Source organism: Lepisosteus oculatus, chromosome 14 (genome assembly GCF_040954835.1).
Source record: "Lepisosteus oculatus isolate fLepOcu1 chromosome 14, fLepOcu1.hap2, whole genome shotgun sequence".
Lineage (NCBI taxonomy): Eukaryota > Metazoa > Chordata > Actinopteri > Semionotiformes > Lepisosteidae > Lepisosteus > Lepisosteus oculatus.
The window spans coordinates 4,809,200-4,829,353 of record NC_090709.1 but is presented as its reverse complement, the minus strand read 5'-3'; the positions used below and the strand labels follow the sequence as shown (position 1 = coordinate 4,829,353).

The window sequence follows — 20,154 nt, the reverse complement described above, 5'->3', positions numbered from 1 at the left end:
AGTTCTGCTGTAACCATAATCTCTGCTTAAACTTGATGGGATTTCTTTGCAAACCCTCTTGAAATTTGCATTTTACTCACGTGGAACTACAAGTAAACAATTAAGTACCTCAGTAAATGTCCAAGAGAACCATTTTCACGTGTGGAATTTTATCTTCAACTGGCTGTCAGGAGAATTATACACCTGTTGTATCCTTAGCAAAAATATTTTAAAATTAAAACACAGATTTGTTGGAGAACTTGACCATCATTATTAAATGAGCATTATACAAATGTGCGTTGATATTTTCTATATGTACCTTAATTGTAATAAATATAAACATAATTGGTTTGATGTGGATGTTCATTTGAAAGATTTGAGGAAACTATCAAGGATCTCAGAACAACCAAAGATACATTTGGGCATCTGCTATTGGTAAAGATTAACAAATACAGTCAGTGTGAAGCTTGCACACACACGAGAGAAAAAAAACAGTTCTAGTTTACTTCATTAAACTGACGGTGTGTATAGTAGAGGATGGTTTCGATCCATCGACCTCTGGGTTATGGGCCCAGCACGCTTCCGCTGCGCCACTCTGCTGACAGATATCACAGCGTGATTCAACACAACTGCTCTATCTTTGCTTTCTAAAAGTGCGCCCGAGATGAAAAGTCTAAACAGTAAACGCAGATGTCACTTTGAGCACTTGGTCTTTTATAGTTCAAATATCACACGCTGCACTACATGGGCGTGTCTTCAAGATCGTTGTGAACCAAAGCTTCTGCTTTCTGAGGCAACTGATTCTTTCGTCGTTAATTCTGAAATATTAAATGAGAATCAGTGAAACGAAAAACCAAACACATACACACTCGCGTCGTACCGTGAAAGAAAAATTATGGAAGCATTTGAGAAATAACAAGAGTAGTCTGAACAGCTCCAACCTATCAACTGTTCTACAGTGATCGCTCCCTCTACATCCACTTTATAACACTGAAAATGATGCAGGAAGCACAGCAAAGTTATAAAACCAGCGGGCCCACGGGTTCCAGTTCATGCATAATTACGCATCGATGAAAAACCGGAGGTTTAAAAAAAGATAATTAGCTCACTGATAGTTTGATGTAAAGGCTGTGGAAATATCCGGAAGTCTTGGTCTTTAAAATGCTTTTGGTTTGAAGGCGTTCTGTGCTTCCATTGCGGAGATATGGACAAAAGAATATTCGTGCTTGGTCAAAGAAATGTCATAAAAACGAAAAAGTAAAGGCTGAGTAATTATCCACAATGTATTTTATACACAAAGCAAGTGTTTTTGTAACTCTAAGAGATTTCGTGAAAGCTCTACAGGCGTGCCAAAATCGTTTTCGAACTTCAAGCTAACTTTACCCCGGTCAGATTAGCTCGAAGTTCGAAAACGATTTTGGCACGCCTGTAGCACTTTCACGAAACCTCTTAGAGTTGCGAGAATGCTTGTTTTGTGTATAAAATACATTGTGGATGCTTTCTCAGCCTTTACTTTTTCGTTTTTATGACATTTTTTTGACCAAGCACGAATATTCTTTTGTCCATATCTTCGCAATGGAAGCACAGAACGCCGTCAAACCAAATGCATTTTAAAGACCACGACTTGTGGATATTTCCACACTCTTTACATCAAACTATCAGTGAGCTAATTATCTTTTTTTAAACCTCCGGTTTTTCATCGATGCGTAATTACGCACGAACTGGAACCCGGGGGACCGCTGTGTGCACACGTTCACAACGCGAGAAATACTGTTCAATACGGCTTTGTGCGAAAAACCCGTATATGACCATAGGAAGCAGAACAGCGCAGTCTCCCATTACCCAGACTGTAAGCACGGGAATAAAGCTTTGTTTGATTTCTGAAACCCTTCCTTTACGCCCTGTTTTCATTCAGGTAAGGGTCAACTATATTGAAAATACTACTGACAGCAGGAAGATTAAAATATTCTTTACTCAGCAGCTTATTAAAAACAGCTCCCATGATGTTCAAACTGATTTTTTACACAGAACACTGACACAGCTTTGCATTCTGAATCTCTTTTTCTCATGCTTTTATTTAATATGGCACAATGCACTGGGATAGGGGTATTCTGTTCACAAACCAATAGCATTTAAACCACAGCACCCACAATGCTGCAAGTGTTTTGCACACTAAGCAGGTCCTCTGACTTTTCCCAGCTTTGTTTTGGGTTGTGGAACCTTTCTTTATATTTTTTAGGATTTTCTGAAGATAACACTACAGGTAATACACTGGGATAGGTGGGTCATCTTCATGGCTCAATAGCATTTCAAATACAGCACCCACACTGCTGTACCCAAGTGTTTTACACACCAGACAGGCCCCCGAACCTCGTACAACCTTGCTGTGGCTGTGGCCCCTTTCTTTAATTTTTTTATGATTTTTTGAAGATAACACTACAGGTAATACACTGGAATAGGTGGGTCGTCTTCATGGCTCAATAGCATTTCAAATACAGCACCCACACTGCTGAAACCAAGTGTTTTACACACCAGACAGGCCCCCTAACTTTATATAACCTTGCTGTGGCTGTGGCCCCTTTCTTTAATTTTTTATGAGTTTTTGAAGATAACACTACAGGTAATACACTGGGATAGGTGGGTCGTCTTCATGGCTCAATAGCATTTCAAATACAGCACCCACACTGCTGTACCCAAGTGTTTTACACACCAGACAGGCCCCCGAACCTGGTACAACCTTGCTGTGGCTGTGGCCCTTTTCTTTAATTTTTTATGATTTTTTGAAGATAACACTACAGGTAATACACTGGGACAGGTGGGTCATCTTCATGGCTCAATAGCATTTCAAATACAGCACCCACACTGCTGAAACCAAGTGTTTTACACACCAGACAGGCCCCCTAACGTTATATAACCTTTCTGTGGTTGTGGCCCCTTTCTTTATTTTTTTAATAAGAATTTTAGTTTTTCAATATGGCACCATTAGACAGGCGGTACATGGGGATTGGGGGGTGCTATTTATGAGTCAATAGCTCTTCAAGCACAACAGCCACAGTGCTGCAACCAGGTGTTTTACACCAGACATTTCCCCTAACCTTATACAACCTCGCTTTGAGTTGTGGAACATTTATTTATTTTTTTAATTGTTTTTTTGACTGTAATCAAGTGTTGTGCTCACTAGGCAGGCCTCCTGACCTTTCACAGTCATGCTTTGTTGTGTGCAACTTTAATTATCTTTTTAGGATTTTTTGAACATGGCAACTTCCACCGAGACGGGTGGGGGGTGTGGGGGTGCTCTTCAATAGCTTTTTCATCTATACACACAAACGGATGTAACCAAGACACTCAGAACCTGTCACGCAGGGGCTGACTGCTGAGGATAGGGATCCAATGCGGTGCCCTTGGTAGGGTTGGCGCGAGACGCAGGCGTAGTCGGAGTAAACAGGCAGGGGCCCGAGTCCGGGAAGGCGTAGTACAGGCGTAGGCACAGAATCGACAGGCGAAGGCGTAGTCAAGGGACTGGCAGGGGTCGGAGTCCGGGAAGGCGTAGAAGTTGCGTCGGTAGGCAGAGGCGTAAATGAAGAGACAGGCTGGGGTCAGCATCCGAGAAAGCGTAAAAAATCGAGTGGCTAAAGCAGTTGTCGGAAAAGCGGGGTCGAGGTCCAGGGGAGAAGTCATAGTAAGGCAAAGGCGTAGTTAGTAGGTAAGCTCCGGGAGAGAATCTCAATCGTGAGCAATAACCGGGGGACAGATGAGGGTTTAAGTAGAGGACTGATTAACATGTGCACGTTTGGTATGGGGAGAGCTCGAGGGAATGCGGGAGCGCTTGCCTGCGTGAGGGAGATTCATGACAGAACCAACAGAATCAACCTGAACTCATAGAAAAACAAGAATGCCCCCGAGACACCTGAATCCCCCTCCTGGACCACTCTGGTATCAACACCCCCAAACCCATCCATACCAGCTTACAAGATTCAGAATCGGTGCAACCCTCCAACCTGGACCAAGAGCAGGATGGGACAAGAACCTGCACCACACTACGTGTGGAACAAGTAATAGGTTTATTCCACGCTGAAAAATGATCAAATGATTGATGAACCCAAGTGATTTGAAAGAAATGTTAAACAACTCAAAGCGAGGTTGTATAAGGTTAGGGGAGCTGTCTGGTGTGTAAAACACCTGGTTGCAGCACTGTGGCTGTTGTGCTTGAAGAGCTATTGACTCGTGAAGAGCACGATGTACTATCCCCATGTACCGCCTGTCTAATGGTGCCATATTGAAAAACTCATAAAAAAATAAAGAAAGGGGCCACAACCACAGCAAGGTTGTATAAGGTTCTGGGGGCTGTCTGGTGTGTAAAACACTTGGTTTCAGCAGTGTGGCTGTTGTATTTGAAATGCTATTGAGCCATGAAGATGACCCACCTGTCCCAGTGTATTACATGTAGTGTTATCTTCAGAAAATCATAAAAAAATAAAGAAAGGGGCCACAGCCACAGCAAGGTTATATATAGTTAGGGGGCCTGTCTGGTGTGTAAAACACTTGGTTTCAGCAGTGTGGGTGCTGTATTTGAAATGCTATTGAGCCATGAAGACGACCCACCTGTCCCAGTGTATTACCTGTAGTGTTATCTTCAGAAACTCATTAAAAAATAAAGAAAGGGGCCACAGCCACAGCAAGGTTGTACGAGGTTCGGGGGCCTGTCTGGTGTGTAAAACACTTGGTTTCAGCAGAGTGGGTGCTGTATTTGAAATGCTATTGAGCCATGAAGACGACCCATCTGTCCCAGTGTATTACCTGTAGTGTAATCTTCAGAAAATCATAAAAAATTAAAGAAAGGGGCCACAGCCACAGCAAGGTTGTACGAGGTCCGGGAGCCTGTCTGGTGTGTAAAACACTTGGTTTCAGCAGAGTGGGTGCTGTATTTGAAATGCTATTGAGCCATGAAGACGACCCACCCGTCCCAGTGTATTACCTGTAGTGTTATCTTCAGAAACTCATTACAAAATAAAGAAAGGGGCCACAGCCACAGTAAGGTTGTATGAGGTTCGGGGGCCTGTCTGGTGTGTAAAACACTTGGTTTCAGCAGTGTGGGTGCTGTATTTGAAATGCTATTGAGCCATGAAGACGACCCACCTGTCCCAGTGTATTACCTGTAGTGTTATCTTCAGAAACTCATTAAAAAATAAAGAAAGGGGCCACAGCCACAGCAAGGTTGTACGAGGTTCGGGGGCCTGTCTGGTGTGTAAAACACTTGGTTTCAGCAGAGTGGGTGCTGTATTTGAAATGCTATTGAGCCATGAAGACGACCCACCCGTCCCAGTGTATTACCTGTAGTGTTATCTTCAGAAACTCATTACAAAATAAAGAAAGGGGCCACAGCCACAGTAAGGTTGTATGAGGTTCGGAGGCCTGTCTGGTGTGTAAAACACTTGGTTTCAGCAGTGTGGGTGCTGTATTTGAAATGCTATTGAGCCATGAAGATGACCCATCTGTCCCAGTGTATTACCTGTAGTGTAATCTTCAGAAAATCATAAAAAATTAAAGAAAGGGGCCACAGCCACAGCAAGGTTGTACGAGGTCCGGGGGCCTGTCTGGTGTGTAAAACACTTGGTTTCAGCAGAGTGGGTGCTGTATTTGAAATGCTATTGAGCCATAAAGACGACCCACCTGTCCCAGTGTATTACCTGTAGTGTTATCTTCAGAAAATCATTACAAAATAAAGAAAGGGGCCACAGCCACAGTAAGGTTGTATGAGGTTTGGGGGCCTGTCTGGTGTGTAAAACACTTGGTTTCAGCAGAGTGGGTGCTGTATTTGAAATGCTATTGAGCCATGAAGACGACCCACCTGTCCCAGTGTATTACCTGTAGTGTTATCTTCAGAAACTCATTACAAAATATAGAAAGGGGCCACAGCCACAGTAAGGTTGTATGAGGTTCGGGGGCCTGTCTGGTGTGTAAAACACTTGGTTTCAGCAGTGTGGGTACTGTATTTGAAATGCTATTGAGCCATGAAGACAACCCACCCATCCCACCTGTAGTGTTATCTTCAGAAAATCATAAAAAAATAAAGGTTCCATAACCCAAAACAAAGCTGGGAATAGTCAGATGACCTGCTTAGTGAGCAAAACACTTACCTGCAGCATTGTGGGTGCTGTGGTTTAAATGCTATTGGTTTGTGAACAGAATACCCCTATCCCAGTGCATTGTGCCACATTAAATAAAAGCAAGAGAAAAAGAGATTCAGAACACAAAGCTGTGTCAGTGTTCTGTGTAAAAAATCGGTTTGAACATCATGGGAGCTGTTTTTAATAAGCTGCTGAGTAAAGAATATTTTAATCTTCCTGCTGTCAGTAGTATTTTCAATATAGTTGACCCTTACCTGAATGAAAACAGGACGTAAAGGAAGGGTTTCAGAAATCAAACAAAGCTTTATTCCCGTGCTTACAGTCTGGGTAATTGGAGACCGCGCTGTTCTGCTTCCTATGGTCATATACGGGTTTTTCGCATGAAGCCGTATTGAACAGTATTTCTTGCTTTGTGAACGTGTGCACACAGCGGTCCCCCGGGTTCCAGTTCGTGCGTAATTACGCATCGATGAAAAACCGGAGGTTTAAAAAAAGATAATTAGCTCACCGATAAATTGATGGCTGTGGAAATATCCACAAGTCGTGGTCTTTAAAATGCTTTTGGTTTGAAGGTGTTCTGTGCTTCCATTACGGAGATATGGACAAAAGCATATTCGTGCTTGGTCAAAAAAATGTCATAAAAACGAAAAAGTAAAGGCTGAGAAATCATCCACAATGTATTTTATACACAAAGCAAGTGTTTTTGTAACTCTAAGAGATTTCGTGAAAGCGCTACAGGCGTGCCAAAATCGTTTTCCAACTTCAAGCTTACTTTACCCCGGTCCGCAGTGTCAGAGAATAATATCGAGAGTTATATTCAAGACCTCAGGTATACCCTGCAGTACCTGCCAAACGCCACAGAACAGGAGAAAGTGTTTCAGGTCAGGAAAACTACCAGCAGAGCTGTACATGAGTGGATGGCTAGGCAGATGAAAGAAGTCTGTAATGACTTTGAGCAGCTATGTCAAGCACTTATCTAAGAAAACAGTGCGTTTATTGACCCGACTGCCGCAATAGACGCCACACTTAACATTAAGCACGAGAGAGCAGAGTCCCCTCGCGAATATTACGAGAGACTTAGACGAACTTATTTTGCAGGGCGAACACACATTTCAAGGGTTTATTCATTGCAAATCTCCACCCGTCAGTCAGAAAGATGATCTTAATGCATACAGATGCACAGACCATGAAAATGACTGATATTAAGAGATTCGTGCAGAAACCCTGGGAGTATGATGTCCAAAGTCGCTCTGAGCAAAAAGCTGTTAAAGTGACTGTGTTTTCCGTCAGAGCCAGCATGGTTAATTCCCCCCTGCTTGAAGGAGCACAGGCACCTGAGCTGGCTAAGCCCCGTTCCAAAGCAGGCACACAGGACCGCACCCAGCGTCCTAATTGCCATGAGAACAACGGGGGAGGGAAAGGGCTAGATAAAGCTGAACAAAAGGATTCAGTAGCCGCCCGCCTGGCCAGGCTTGAACAAGCTTTATTAGGACAGGGACAACCGCTCCCCAAGGCTGCCGGAAGCGTGAATGAGCTGATACTCTCCACTGGAGGAGGCGGAGACCCGCCCCCTCTCCCTCCCTCAGTCTATCTGATTGAGCGGAAGGGTTCCTGCCTGGTGAGGTCAGCCACTCCCAAGTGAGTGCTGACTCCACCCCTGAAGTCACAGAGCAGGCAGTAAAACACAGAGGAAAAGCAGGAAGCTTTTACCTCGAGGCTGCCATGGGAGATGTCTTACACAGTGAGACACTGATTGACACTGAGGTTGAGAGGTGTTTGATGTCACATGGCAAGCTCAAACGGGTAGAAAAAGAAAAGGGCATGCGACTCAGAGAGGAACCTTTGGTGGATCACCAGAAAGGCAAGGTGTGGAAACAGGTCAAGGCTCCTAAGCCTTCTGTACAGAAGGAAAGGGGGGGCCAAGAGGCAGACTGTGCTCACACAGTGCCCATCGAACACAGAAGCCCAGGTGGAGATTCCTTCTGTTCCCTCTGGACAAGAAATAAAAATATTTCCTTGTTCCCTGGATATACAGGGAAGTCGTGTCCCGGCCAAGGTCCCAACAGCCTCCATGCCACAGGAGCGGTGCTCCAAGCGGCCGCCTGATCCACCAGGTAAAGCACACACCTTTTACATCCCTAAAGAGGAGCAGATCTCCCCACCTGGCGATAAAAAGGAGCTTTCCCTGTGCACCCTGGCACCCAAGAGGGGTCAGGACCACCACCCTGCAGTGGTGGAAGGGATCCAGATGGCAGGAGAGCAGGTTGGTGATGTGGCCCTCACCCTTAGCCCTGAGAGGTCCTCTATTAGTGAGGATCTGCTTGAGCAGCTGTCACGGGGCCACCACCAGGTGCCCCTGGTGCAACATTCACAGGTTAGACAGGAGGTCCAGCTGGACGCTGAGACTACTGCGCTGTGTACACACCTGATCCCAGATGCCGATTCGCTCTGCTGTGACCCAGGGAACCTGCAGTCAGGTAACATTATTTCTCACAACTACCAGGTAGTGAGTGAGACTGACCTGATTGTTCCTGCCTCAACGGCAGGGTTGCCAACACACCCAGTCCCCCAGAAGGGACAGGGAATGAAAGCCGAGCTGGTTTTCTTAAAGCCACCAGCTCAGTCTGTCAGTCTGAGTCTGACCAACAGTGGTTCACCCAGACTGGAGCTGGATGGTCAAGTCACCCGCCTGCCAGTGCAGGACATCGCAAAGAGGGATGTCAGAATCCCTGCCTGCACTGACATGGGCCTGGTGAGTGATAGTGAGTTCAAAGACTGTGAACTAGCTATCCCAGTGCTGGGGCAGCTCCCTGAACCCCTAGCGAGGGAAGGGGGGAGTGAGCAGGTGTCCTACACCTACCCCCAGCAAACGGTTGTAAACATCCCGATAGAGGGATTCCTCAATCAGGAGGTGTGCAGGGTGGACCTGAACAGTGAGAATGGGATAACAATCCCAGATCACTCAGGTGCTCCAGATGACCTCTCAGCCGAGGGTCAGGCATGCTCCACCGCTGCACCGCCCCCTGCAGGGTTCCTAGAGCACAGGCATGAAGAAATCGAAAAAGCAGATGCCCTGGAAAAGGAGGAGCAGCATCAGCAGCTGCGTTAGATCTCCCCAGATTTCCAGGATGTTGGTGCCCAAGATGCCACAGGGCATACTGAGAAAGACACCATGTACATGCTGCGCCAGCTTAGAAAGGCGACAGTCACTCAGAAGGAGATGAATGAGATTAGCCACCCGAGAAGACTTTTGGGAGGACTGATGCCTCCACTGTTGTGCATTTGCTATTTCTGGTAGGTTTGTTTGCTACTGGCACTCTCACCCTGACTGCCCCAAGAAGGCAGGTGTCAGAGATGCCATGAGGGTAGTGACAGACTGTATCAACAGCAGCAAAAGTTGGAAAGCTTAGGGAAAACCCTACAGGCAACTTCCTATGCAACAGGGTTAAACCTTATTCCCCAACCAGTGGACATGATTGTTGGTGTTATACAGTGGGTTTATGCTTGTGTGCAACAGCCCAGAATGTTGACACAAGACCTGTTAAGGGAGTTTAGTGCCACTGTAGCCAGTCTAACCATGGCACAATTCCCAAACCCACTTGATTCCACTCTTTTAACCCCAGTTAACCCCATCGTTCATAGCTCACTCAGAAGGCAATCCAAGATTGAATTCGGTTCCAAATCTTGAGATGGGTATGGCTACCAAAGCTATCCATTGGCTGTGTCTAAACGATTCACCAATGAAGGGTGTAAAGCTACTAACGAGCAGAGGGAGGTTAATGAACCCCATGAAGAGCAGGTGGGACGTAAATGGCTGGTCAGCACACCACATTTAACTGACACTATGACTTGTGACAGGTATGATACAGCTACCACAATGCAGCTACCTAACCAATAGTTTTCCTGTAAGTTCCCGAGGAGATCATAGTACAGCATGGTAACTTAACACTAACATAAGACCAAACTTGAGGTCATGGATGCCTTCAGGTGCCACACTATTGAATTGGATAGAAATCCAAGAAACAGTAACCCCTGAAGAGGTACAGGTAGTTAGTTTGCTTTAATGGAACAAACCTCCAAACCACCCTAGCAGATACCCAACACAGGTGTTGTGGTTTATCGGGGGCTGGGAACAGGAACAGTTGTTATTGTAACACTACTGCCAGGTAGCTGGATCATGACTGACAGTGTACTCTGAATGATGTACTCTCACATCAAGATGTACTCCGGGTAGCACAAATGAGTCAAAGGTAGCATGTCAAAAGAAAGGAAGTGACTTCTCCCCAAATATCTACTACAGAAGTATCAGATATTGACAGTGAGCTTCCTGATGTTTAATTCCTAGACTGAGATAATGTCTCCTACCGTGTTTATACATATCCAGATGTTATTCATCCTGTTTGTATCCAATGCTGGTTCCGGTATGAATTCTCGAGGAGTAATGTGGACATTTAAGGTTAAAGTTCTAATTGCAAGGGACATCACTTAACTCTGTTTTGTTTTGAAGGCAACAATGCCTCTGGACCTCGTGACCTTCAAAAAGGGGGGATATGTAGCGGCGAGGCTTATTAATAAGAAAGAATTAAGTGTTCTGAGCTTTCCCAAATTAGGCCTCATCTCTCTGTTCATCTCTGTGGTGCAGCCGCAGAGAAACTATTCATGCAGGCTGATTTAAGATGTTTTCTTTTGATAAGGACAGCTCCCAAAGGGGGATGCACTTAGCTAAGCCTGGCTATCATGATCAATGGTAATCCATTGGTGCCTATCTGTCTAGGGAGTGCGAGTTGGACATCTGGACTGCATTCCTAAGTGTCAGGAGTAAGTGACTCATATCTCACCTTGATCAACCAATCAGGGACTGGTAGGGCCGAGTAACCCACGTGGGACTCTGATGCCCATGGAACTTTCAGCCAATCAACGAGCCGAAATTCCTCCAGGTAAAAACAGGCAACACAGAGATTCAGTAAGATTCAGGAAGATTCTGGAGAGGATTCTGTGGACTGTTCTAAAGGGAATTCAAAGGAGAATTCCAGGGCAAGACAGACCAGGAGCAGAAGGCTCCCAAGGGCAGGACATTCTCGCAGAGCGCCTCTTGACCATCCTGAGACTCAGCCCGGACAACCACGGAACGGCCAGTGTGTCCGAGTGCCAGAACTTTCCTTTGTTCTAAGAGTCTAGAGCGGAGGTTGCCAGAGAGTAACCAGAGGATCCACCCGAGGTTAGCACCAGCAGCAGGCCTCGTGAACAGGTCGGAACTGTGGACAGCTGAATCACTATTCAGAACTAGCTCTTCATCAGGAATGAACCGGTCCTCTTCCTGACTTGCTGGGACCCACAGTCATCTTTTCTCCTGTTCACAAACTTTGCTAGTTAAAGCCAACAGTGAGCATCAGCAGCGCACCGTCGCAAGCCGCACAGCACAGCCTGGCACCGAGCCAAACAGCGCAGATTGGACAGCAACAGCCTGCAACTGTTTCCTTGTGTCTGCAGGAGATCTGAATCCCCAGAAATTGGATGAGTATTCAACTTCAATGCATTACAGCTCGAGAATTCAATTGTTATCCCAACCAGTTGATATCAATTGAATTCCTAAGAGTTATGTACTTGTTTTAAGTATCTAATGTAGAAGTTATAACCAAGTTCATTTATGAAACGATCTTAATGAATGATATACTGAACGTATGTCCTCTTGATATGTGTAACTCTTTGTAACTGACTGAATATATACCTTTTGTATTCTGATAACCCTCTCGATAAGATCTGTTAGTTTTATATGCATATTCTATGTATTAATAAATGTATCCTCGTGTATTAGTACCTGTGTGTGTGCGTTGTTTGAGTTATGTCGCATGGTTGGATTCTAAAGCCATCAAAAGAATCAACTTTGTGATTTACTGCTACAATTAATAATTGTCTCAGTAAATGCCCAAACCCTACAGAACTGGTGCCTTCAGAGAGCCACTATAGTTACATATTTGGCGTCCCTGAGCCGTTTTTTTCTTACACGCGTCTGAACGGAAAACACAAACGACCAACTCGGAATGACTTGCCTTTGACGCTTATCAAAACGTTCTTTGTGCATCGAACAGACCCACTCACCTCTTAGTGTGGCGGGATCTGCACAGTGCATGTTGCAGCGCTTCCTGCTTTCACTTCAATGTGCTTCCTGATGTCGAGTCGTGTGTCGTGCGGAGGCTCTGAAAGCGAGAGCAATGAAAAGGTGAACGACGCTGTGAAAGAAAACAGAGAAGTGAAAGGCAGTCCTTTCTCTAAGGAGGTGAAAGAAAAGCTACTCCCCATCGGGGAATCAAACCCCGGTATCCCGCGTGACAGACTTGCCACTATACTAACGAGGAAGACATCGCACGCTCCGACCCCAGGCATCGTGTCCCGACCCAGCGTGCTGGAAGGCGACGCGTGCTGTGATTCCTTTACGAGCAGAAATGACAACCGAGGAGACGAGAGATCATTTCAGCATTTCGCGTCTGAACGGAAAACACAAACGACCAACTCGGAATGACTTGCCTTTGACGCTCTTCAAAGCCTTCTTTGTGGACGACGACTGCGCCGCCTAGCAGATACAAATGGGTTGTACAACTTTGAACTAGCAAATGGAAGAGGGCTAAGCCCCCTCTCTTTTAGCCCAGGTTCGATCCGTCTCCCAGAATCACCAGGGCGCACGCACACACACACACCCGTGCCGTTGAAGTGCTCTGCTTCATTTCTAAGGGCAACTCAACATTCACTCCTACCCCGAGTGCAGAAAAGACAGCGTCCGCAGCAACAACAGCTCAGGTCTCTGCACAGGAGCTAAGCTGCCCCCATCTCCTCTGCTCTGCGTCTCCTGCGGAGTGGAGTCCTGCCTGGAGCCGTGTTTGCAGGCGGCAGGTCCCCGCGCCCTGTCTGTGCGTCATGTCCAAGAGCTCCTGGGAGGAAGAGAGAGCCCTCCCTCTCGGGGGCTTTTCCACGGTCTGTGTGAGGAGGGGCGGGTGTGTCCAGTAGCTTATCGAGCGGAAGCCTGGGGCAGCGGAGAGCTGTGATCGTGCAGACCTTGAGGTGTCACCTCTTTCTCTGCTATCCCGCCCCCCCTCCGCCCAAGCTCTGCTCCAAAGTAGCCCGGCAACCCCTCACACCTGCACATGTCACAACCTAAGGTGTGGTCATGAGACACCCATGGGGTGTCGTTCTGTTCTTGATAATTGTTTCCTGCCCGTCGCAGGCAGGAGTTCATGTGAGGAAGATGCGCTGGACAGAGCTCAGAGGGCGCACCTGGGTGGCTTTCCTTCTGAGTGACGTTCCTGCAACACTCTCCCGCTACTCTTGGTGCGCTCATGCCGCAACACAGGAAAGCTGGAGCAGGTGGCTGTGGGCTCTGCGCACCACCAAAATAGCTCAGTTGGGAGAGCGTTAGACTGAAGATCTAAAGGTCCCTGGTTTGATCCCGGGTTTCGGCATTTTGTTTAATCGCGCCCTTTGTTCCTCTCTCCAGCGCCCCCTGCCTAAAGTGACGCGTCCCTTTCTCAGCCCGGAACGCAAGCGAGACACCAGCAGCAGTCCCTGCAGGTTTCTGTAGTGTAGCGGCTATCACGTTCGCCTAACACGCGAAAGGTCCCTGGATCGAGACCGGGCGGAAACAGCCTCGTTTTGCATGCTCCTGTACTTCACAGAGGTCTTGAGCGACCGGTCATTTGTTCCCAATGTATTTCCAGTGCCTTCATGCACTCTTGTACCAAACGCACGTTCCTTCTGTACGCGGAGCCGATCATTTGCAATTGGGCTGTGCCGACAGACCAGGATGAGCTCTGTCGGCTCAAAAGCAGCGCAGGACCTGCAAGAACAACAGAAAGATTAGCATCCAGCGGGGGCCTCTTAGTGAGCCCAAGATCTCATCAATAATCGGCTCCAGCAACAGGGCTGGGCGCATTGTTCCATTCTCCGACCACTCTCGAAGTAAACAAGTCCCTCCTGGTCTCTGCTTGAAATGCACTTTCCTGCATTTGCTTTGGTGTAACTGGCTTCCCCTGCATGGGCGAATGTGAAGAAGATCCTTCATAAGTCATTGAAGAAAACCGAGAAGAGGTCGGAGTGGCCTCTGTCGTTCATCAACGATCCAGTCAGGCAGTACTCCTCTGCAAAGCGCCGTTCGTTCACATCGATTGGCTTTTTTTTGCCTTCATTCGTGCAAGTAGTAAAAGCAGACGCCCCTATTCTGCCGTGACCCAGATTGTTGCGGCCACAACACAAAGTACTGACCACTATACGATCACTGCGAGTTACCAAGTTACATGTGGCAGGGCGGAAAAGGCTGTGCTCTCTTTGTGTGACATAATTCGGAAAAGTCCTGACGTTGTATTTCAACTGAGCCCCAGTATACATCGACCCTTCGACACTCTGAGTGACAACTCTCTTGCGTGTTTTCTCATATTTATGTAGTTTGCTTGGTGGCGCAGTTGTAGTGCACAAAGAACGCTTTGAAAAGCGTCAAAAGCAAGTCATTCCAAGTTGGTCGTTTGTGTTTTCCGTTCAGACGCGAAATGCTGAAATGATCTCTCGGCTCCTCGGTTGTCATTTCTGCTACATAGAGGAATCACAGCACGCGTGTTAAAAGAAGACTGTGATATTTGGTGCGTCTTGGATTAGACGAGATTAAAGAGTGAGTAGTTTTGTTTTTATATTTCTGTGATGTTATGGGACCAATGAAGAATGTGGCATTCAGACTAATGTGGAGTATTTGTTTCCTTAGGGAAATTGCCACTACCGTATACTGGAGCATTAGGACCCATATGGACCGCAGGGTGAGCGCCCAGCGACAGAAACCAGACGGTACCGTGTGTCAGGCTCGGCTGCGAGCAGGACAATGACTTCACTTAAATGTTTAACTGACAAAACCCAAATGAACCAAACCTGTATAAGTTAGTGGTGGAAAGTAGTCTTTTTATATAGCAAAAGGTCTCTGATCCTTTGATAAGAACGATGGGTATATAACCCATTGTCCTCAATATTAGAAATGAATCCTTGAGCACTGCTGTTGTACCAACGGTCCATAAAAGCCTAACATTACCCTTTCTTGCATAAATTGTAGAGCATGCCGTCACATTTCAGTTGCACCTCAGTAGCAGTTTGATCTATTATCACCCTACTCCCCACCTCATAACCTTCGCTCTTCTTATTCTGGTCTCCTAACTGTCCCCCAAGCCCGTCTACACTGTATGAGTGACAAGGCCTTCTCCTGTTATGCACCCAAGCTCTGGAACTCTCTCCCCAAGGATACCAGAGTCACCTTCCCTAAACTCCTTCAAATTCAGACTCAACACCTTCTTCTGTAGAAGAGCGTTTACTGAACTGGTTCCATTCTTTACCCCTCTGCTTCTACTTTCCTTAGTACCACTATCCATGGTCTCCTCTGTCTATTGGAACTGTTTTATCCTGTGTATTCTAATTGTAATTATGTCAAGTACTTTGAGAAGCCACCTTTGGAACCATTATATAAAATAGTTTATCCTAAATCCTTGAAGCTTTAATAGGGCAGTGCAGTAGGGCTAAAAATTAACAGTGTTAGTGGGCCAGCAGGATTTGTGCAAATTATAGGTAGTCACAAAGGGAGACTAGGATTCACTTGAAATTCATGACATGGGACACTGAAACAGGGGAGAGGCTTTGTGTAGTAAGCGTTCAGGCTCAATCTACACAGTCTGTGCTGCTGGTAGGGGTGGTTGTGAACACCTGTCTTCCCAGTCAAGTACTGGGATCTCCAGTCTCAATCCTAATACTTCTCATGACTGTCCAATACCACTGCTGTGAAACCAACACCCATAAGACAAGACCTCCAAGATTCTAACTGCACCATTATTCACTGATGTTTGTGCACCAGTATCGTTCCTCTGCTAAGGAAGGGAAGGCCTACTTTACACCAAGCCCCTGTTGACAATTCCTTCCTTGTGTTTATTTTAGACAGTTTGTGCAGCCTAGAATAGGACACCAGATCTCACTCTTACTGGGCACTACAGTAGCAACTCACACTCCATAAGCACTACCCCTCTCGGAAATGGGAGGAATTCCAGTATGTTGAACACCTCTGTCTCTCCCACAGTAAAAAAAAAAAGTCACACTGCCCTGCCCAAGGAATAATGCAGCCATCTTTGCCCAGTACAATGCTTTATTACTCCAGACATTTTCAGTCCTCATTGGCAGCAATACAAGAAGCATTCTTGAAAGGGGAACCCCCCCCCACAAATACTTCCATTGATTAATGGGTCTCACTTCCCTTGAATCTCTCCACCCCATTCAAACCTATAAACCATAAAGAAACAAGGGCAAGCAGAAGGGTCTTTCACAGCTTTATTGAGATGTTGCCATTACAAGGCAAGTGGAGGCAGGAGAGTCACAAGGGCCAGGCTGGAGCCTTCATTCAGGCACCTGGGGAGGAAGAAGGAGAACAATGCAGCTACACTGCAGGACACCCACCCCTACAGGAGCTCCTGCCAGACCCTACCTGTCCACTGGCCAACATCTCCAAAGTCCTCTGCTCCCTCCACATCCTCACTGGTGCTCTCAGCATCTTCACTGGAGCTCTGAGGGTCTCCCTCCTCATCCTCAGTCCAGTCAGCTCCCACATCCAGAGGAGCTTCTACTGGTGCCACAGCCACCCGACTGCTGGTCACCAGGCTCCTGGTACCTGTGGACAAGCAGCACCCAGGAGTGAGGGATCCGCTATACCCAGAGTCCCACAGTGATGCTACTCATCTAAACAGTCCCTTTGTCCAGCATGGGATCATTCCTCAGTTGTCCAAGCATGGTTGTCTCTTGGGCAGAGATGCATCCACAAGGGATAGAGAACCAGACCCACCTTCATTCCGGCTGCCAGCACACCTGGACTCACAGCAGGCACAGACCTCATGGTCACCATACAGCTCCTCCCACCTGGAGGAGAGGAGGACAGGTGAGGCCTCCACCTGGCATGTCCCAGAGCACCCTCAGCAGGTTCCTTGCAGAAGTACCTCTTGGCCTCCCTGTTGTAGGTGCAGGACTTGGTCCCTGGTGTTGCTTTAGCAGGAGCCACAGCCATGACACAGTGCATGTACAGCTCAGTCACTTCATGCTGCAAGAGGGAAAGTCACAGCATTAAGGGATCAAGGCCAATAGAGGGACAGAGAAGGACCTTCTGCCATCAGTGAAGGCAAGCTGGCAGCTCTAGGCACTACAGCTGCCACAGTCTGGTTTACATCTAGATCATGGATGTGAAAGCAGACCATGGATCAGTAGAGCAGGAAGGCTGAGCGGCCTTTGAGAGCAGCACCTTCCTGGACAGCTTCTTTTGGAAGAGGAAGGCATCAATCGTGAAGCGGAGCACATCCTTCTGCTTGGAGGGGACAAACCTGGACAGGCAGCCATCTGCCTTGCTGTCCACCATGCACTTGGGGACAAGGACAAGGATGAACCTCTGCAGGCTCTCAGGGCTCCTGCCCACCTCCCCTCCCAGAAGGGGCCGTACCCCAAGTTGTCGATCACAGGGAAACGGGGCTTGGAGTGCTGGTCCAGTTTCTCCGTTACGTAACACGAGTGGATGTACAGCCTCTGCTCCACTGTGGCAAAGTAGGCAGTGGCCTGGAAGTACATGGGCTGACCCAGGAAGTACTCATCCTTAGGAGAGAGCGAGAGAGAGAGAGCATTATACCTGCACACAGCACCCGCTGCAGGCAGGAGGAACCACTCGCTCAAGGAGCTTACAGTTGGTGGTGAGCAGCACAAAGCTGTGCTTGTTCGTCAGGTCCTTGAAGAAGGTCCTTCTCCTGGCCCACGTGGGGACATAGCCAACCTTGTAGGAGTAGTGGAACCTGCATGACAGAAGGGATGAAGGGCTTCTGGACACTTTCCCAGAGGCTTCTCAGCAGCAGCAGCAGAGCCCTGCCTACCTGTTGTAGGAGCACTTGACCGGCACAGAGAAGGGAATGAAGCGATCCACAGGTGCACTGGAGGAGGGCGGGGAATAGCAGAGAGTGTTGAGTACAACAGGCGGCCCAGGACAACCTGCAGGGTCACAGAGGAAGGGATATTCCTAGGAATGGCAACCCCGACACTAGCTCTACAGCTCACATCGATACACTGCCTGTAGATGAAGACCCGCTTACCGATCGCTCAGTGCCACACTCGTGAAGCCCGTAGATGAAGTAGAAGTAACTGCGTGTGGTTCGGCTGACGCTGCAGTTGCCCAAGGTCACCTCCGATGGCCGACAGCTGAAGCCGAACAGGAGCCGACTGACCCTCACATACATCCTGCTGGAGTCGCACCACACAGCCACTCCTCGGGTGCCCCCGACGGCCGGGCGAGGCGGTTGCCGACCTCGCTGGGGAGGAAACAGGACGCTCTTGATGTAGGCGGGTAAGGGGCGGCTACCTGCTTCTGGCTTCATCTTCTCCTTGTCGAAGTAGGGCGAGTGCGCGTCTCTGGACACGGGGAGGCGGCGAAAGTCGGGAGCCAAGGACTGCGAGTCATTCTCGCTTGCAGACAGGTCTTCGGAGGGCGCATCTGCCAGGCTCAAGTCCTCCGACTGGGCTGTGTCTTCGAGAGGCGGGAGGTCGGCCTGGAGCGCTAATTCCCCGAGAGTCCCAGCCAGCCGGCCCGGCAGAGATCAGTGCAGGGAGCCCGGCCCCTGCGCATAGGCACAGCACAAAGAGAAACGAGCGCATTGCCAAATTGACGTCCCGCTAAACTACTACAGGAGTAAGACAAGTAAACCACCAAACTGTGTGGAAGCAAGAGAGAGAGAGTGAACTCGGTGACTAGGTTTTTATACTGGCAGGACCTGCTACCACACACCTGGTCACACTACCGCTCAATCAACACAATCAATTACACACAGAGGCCCGGATTGTTCTCAGCGTCTAATTAGAACCAGTTCCAGTCTGAGGCGGGACTCCGTGAAGCCGCCTGAACACTTTCCCATGTGTATGTGACCTCAGCAGAGGAGTTCCACGCAATTTAGACAGCATTAAATCACCCACACGTGTAAAATTTGCTTAGGTTAATTTGTTGTTCAATTAGTTTCTAATTTACGAGGACAGTGTGTTAAACTCTCTGTCAGACAGAGTACTGAACATGCGACACATCCGTACACGCTTTCTTTTATCGAGGGGGCTGTTCTATCAACACGTACCGCAATGAAAATAATTTTACTAATTTTCACGTGTAATTGCATGTCATATTAAAATGTGTAATACAAGCATTTCTTTGCTTCCCAGTAAAGAAATACTGATCAGCTTTTGACATGATCTGATAATAATTTGTCTGATTTTCCAGAGATTGCTTTTGCTTCGCAGCACTGAGAACCAATGGAAGCCCGTTTCCGCCAGGGAGTAAAAAAAAACGCACTATGGTATCTCAGAATTGTGACTTAGAATCTCAGAATTCCGACCTAAAAACTCAGAATTTTGACTTTATATGTCACATTTGCGACTTCGAAATAGCCCATATTTCATTGTCCTTTTGTTATTGTAACGGATTCTTGTGCCCTCGCCGCTCCCACCCTGCTTCATGCCTCTCTGTATTGGCTCGAACCCAGGCCTTGCTAGCTGAGCTAAAGAAGAGTTTATTTTTTAAGTAAAAGAGGACATACAATGGAAATATGTAAAAAGTATAAGTTTCAGATTTTATAATTGTGAATTCCTCTGGACGTAAAGTGTCCATTTCTGTATCTTATTTCGTATTCTGTCTCCGTTTTTGTATTTCTGGTGTTTCAATATTTTTTTTTTTTAAAGTCCACCAGCCACTATTCCATCCGGGTACTATGGAAGCCTCACTGGCGGAAATGGGATTCCATAAAACATTAGTGTAATTAATTTGATTTTTATCAGGGCACTGTACAAGCCAAGTCATCAGGCCTATAGATCCTATGATCTTGTACGATTCATCAATATAGTGTAACGGAACGGCCGACATACAATTTGTAGTTCAGGTGGGTAGCTGCATCAGCATGCGTAGGCTGCAAATGAACAAGTAATAGGTTTATTCCATGCTGAAAAAAAAGAAGAAAGAAAACACGTTTTCAGC

The 20,154-nt window shown here is 47.2% G+C and overlaps 1 protein-coding gene, 2 non-coding genes and 1 pseudogene across 3 annotated transcripts in view; 3 read left to right on the top strand and 1 right to left on the bottom strand.

Annotated features, from left to right (window-relative positions):
* LOC102695046 (zinc finger protein 721-like) overlaps positions 1-20,154 on the top strand; it is a 1,154,024-nt pseudogene that overhangs the window by 665,577 nt on the left and 468,293 nt on the right.
* The window catches only part of LOC138242831 (zona pellucida sperm-binding protein 3-like), a 496,704-nt gene that overhangs the window by 401,469 nt on the left and 75,081 nt on the right, over positions 1-20,154 (bottom strand). The window lies entirely within an intron of this gene.
* trnaf-gaa (transfer RNA phenylalanine (anticodon GAA)) lies at positions 13,489-13,561 on the top strand. The gene has a single exon. It is a non-coding gene; the product is annotated as a tRNA-Phe (tRNA).
* On the top strand, positions 13,671-13,743 carry trnav-aac (transfer RNA valine (anticodon AAC)). The gene has a single exon. It is a non-coding gene; the product is annotated as a tRNA-Val (tRNA).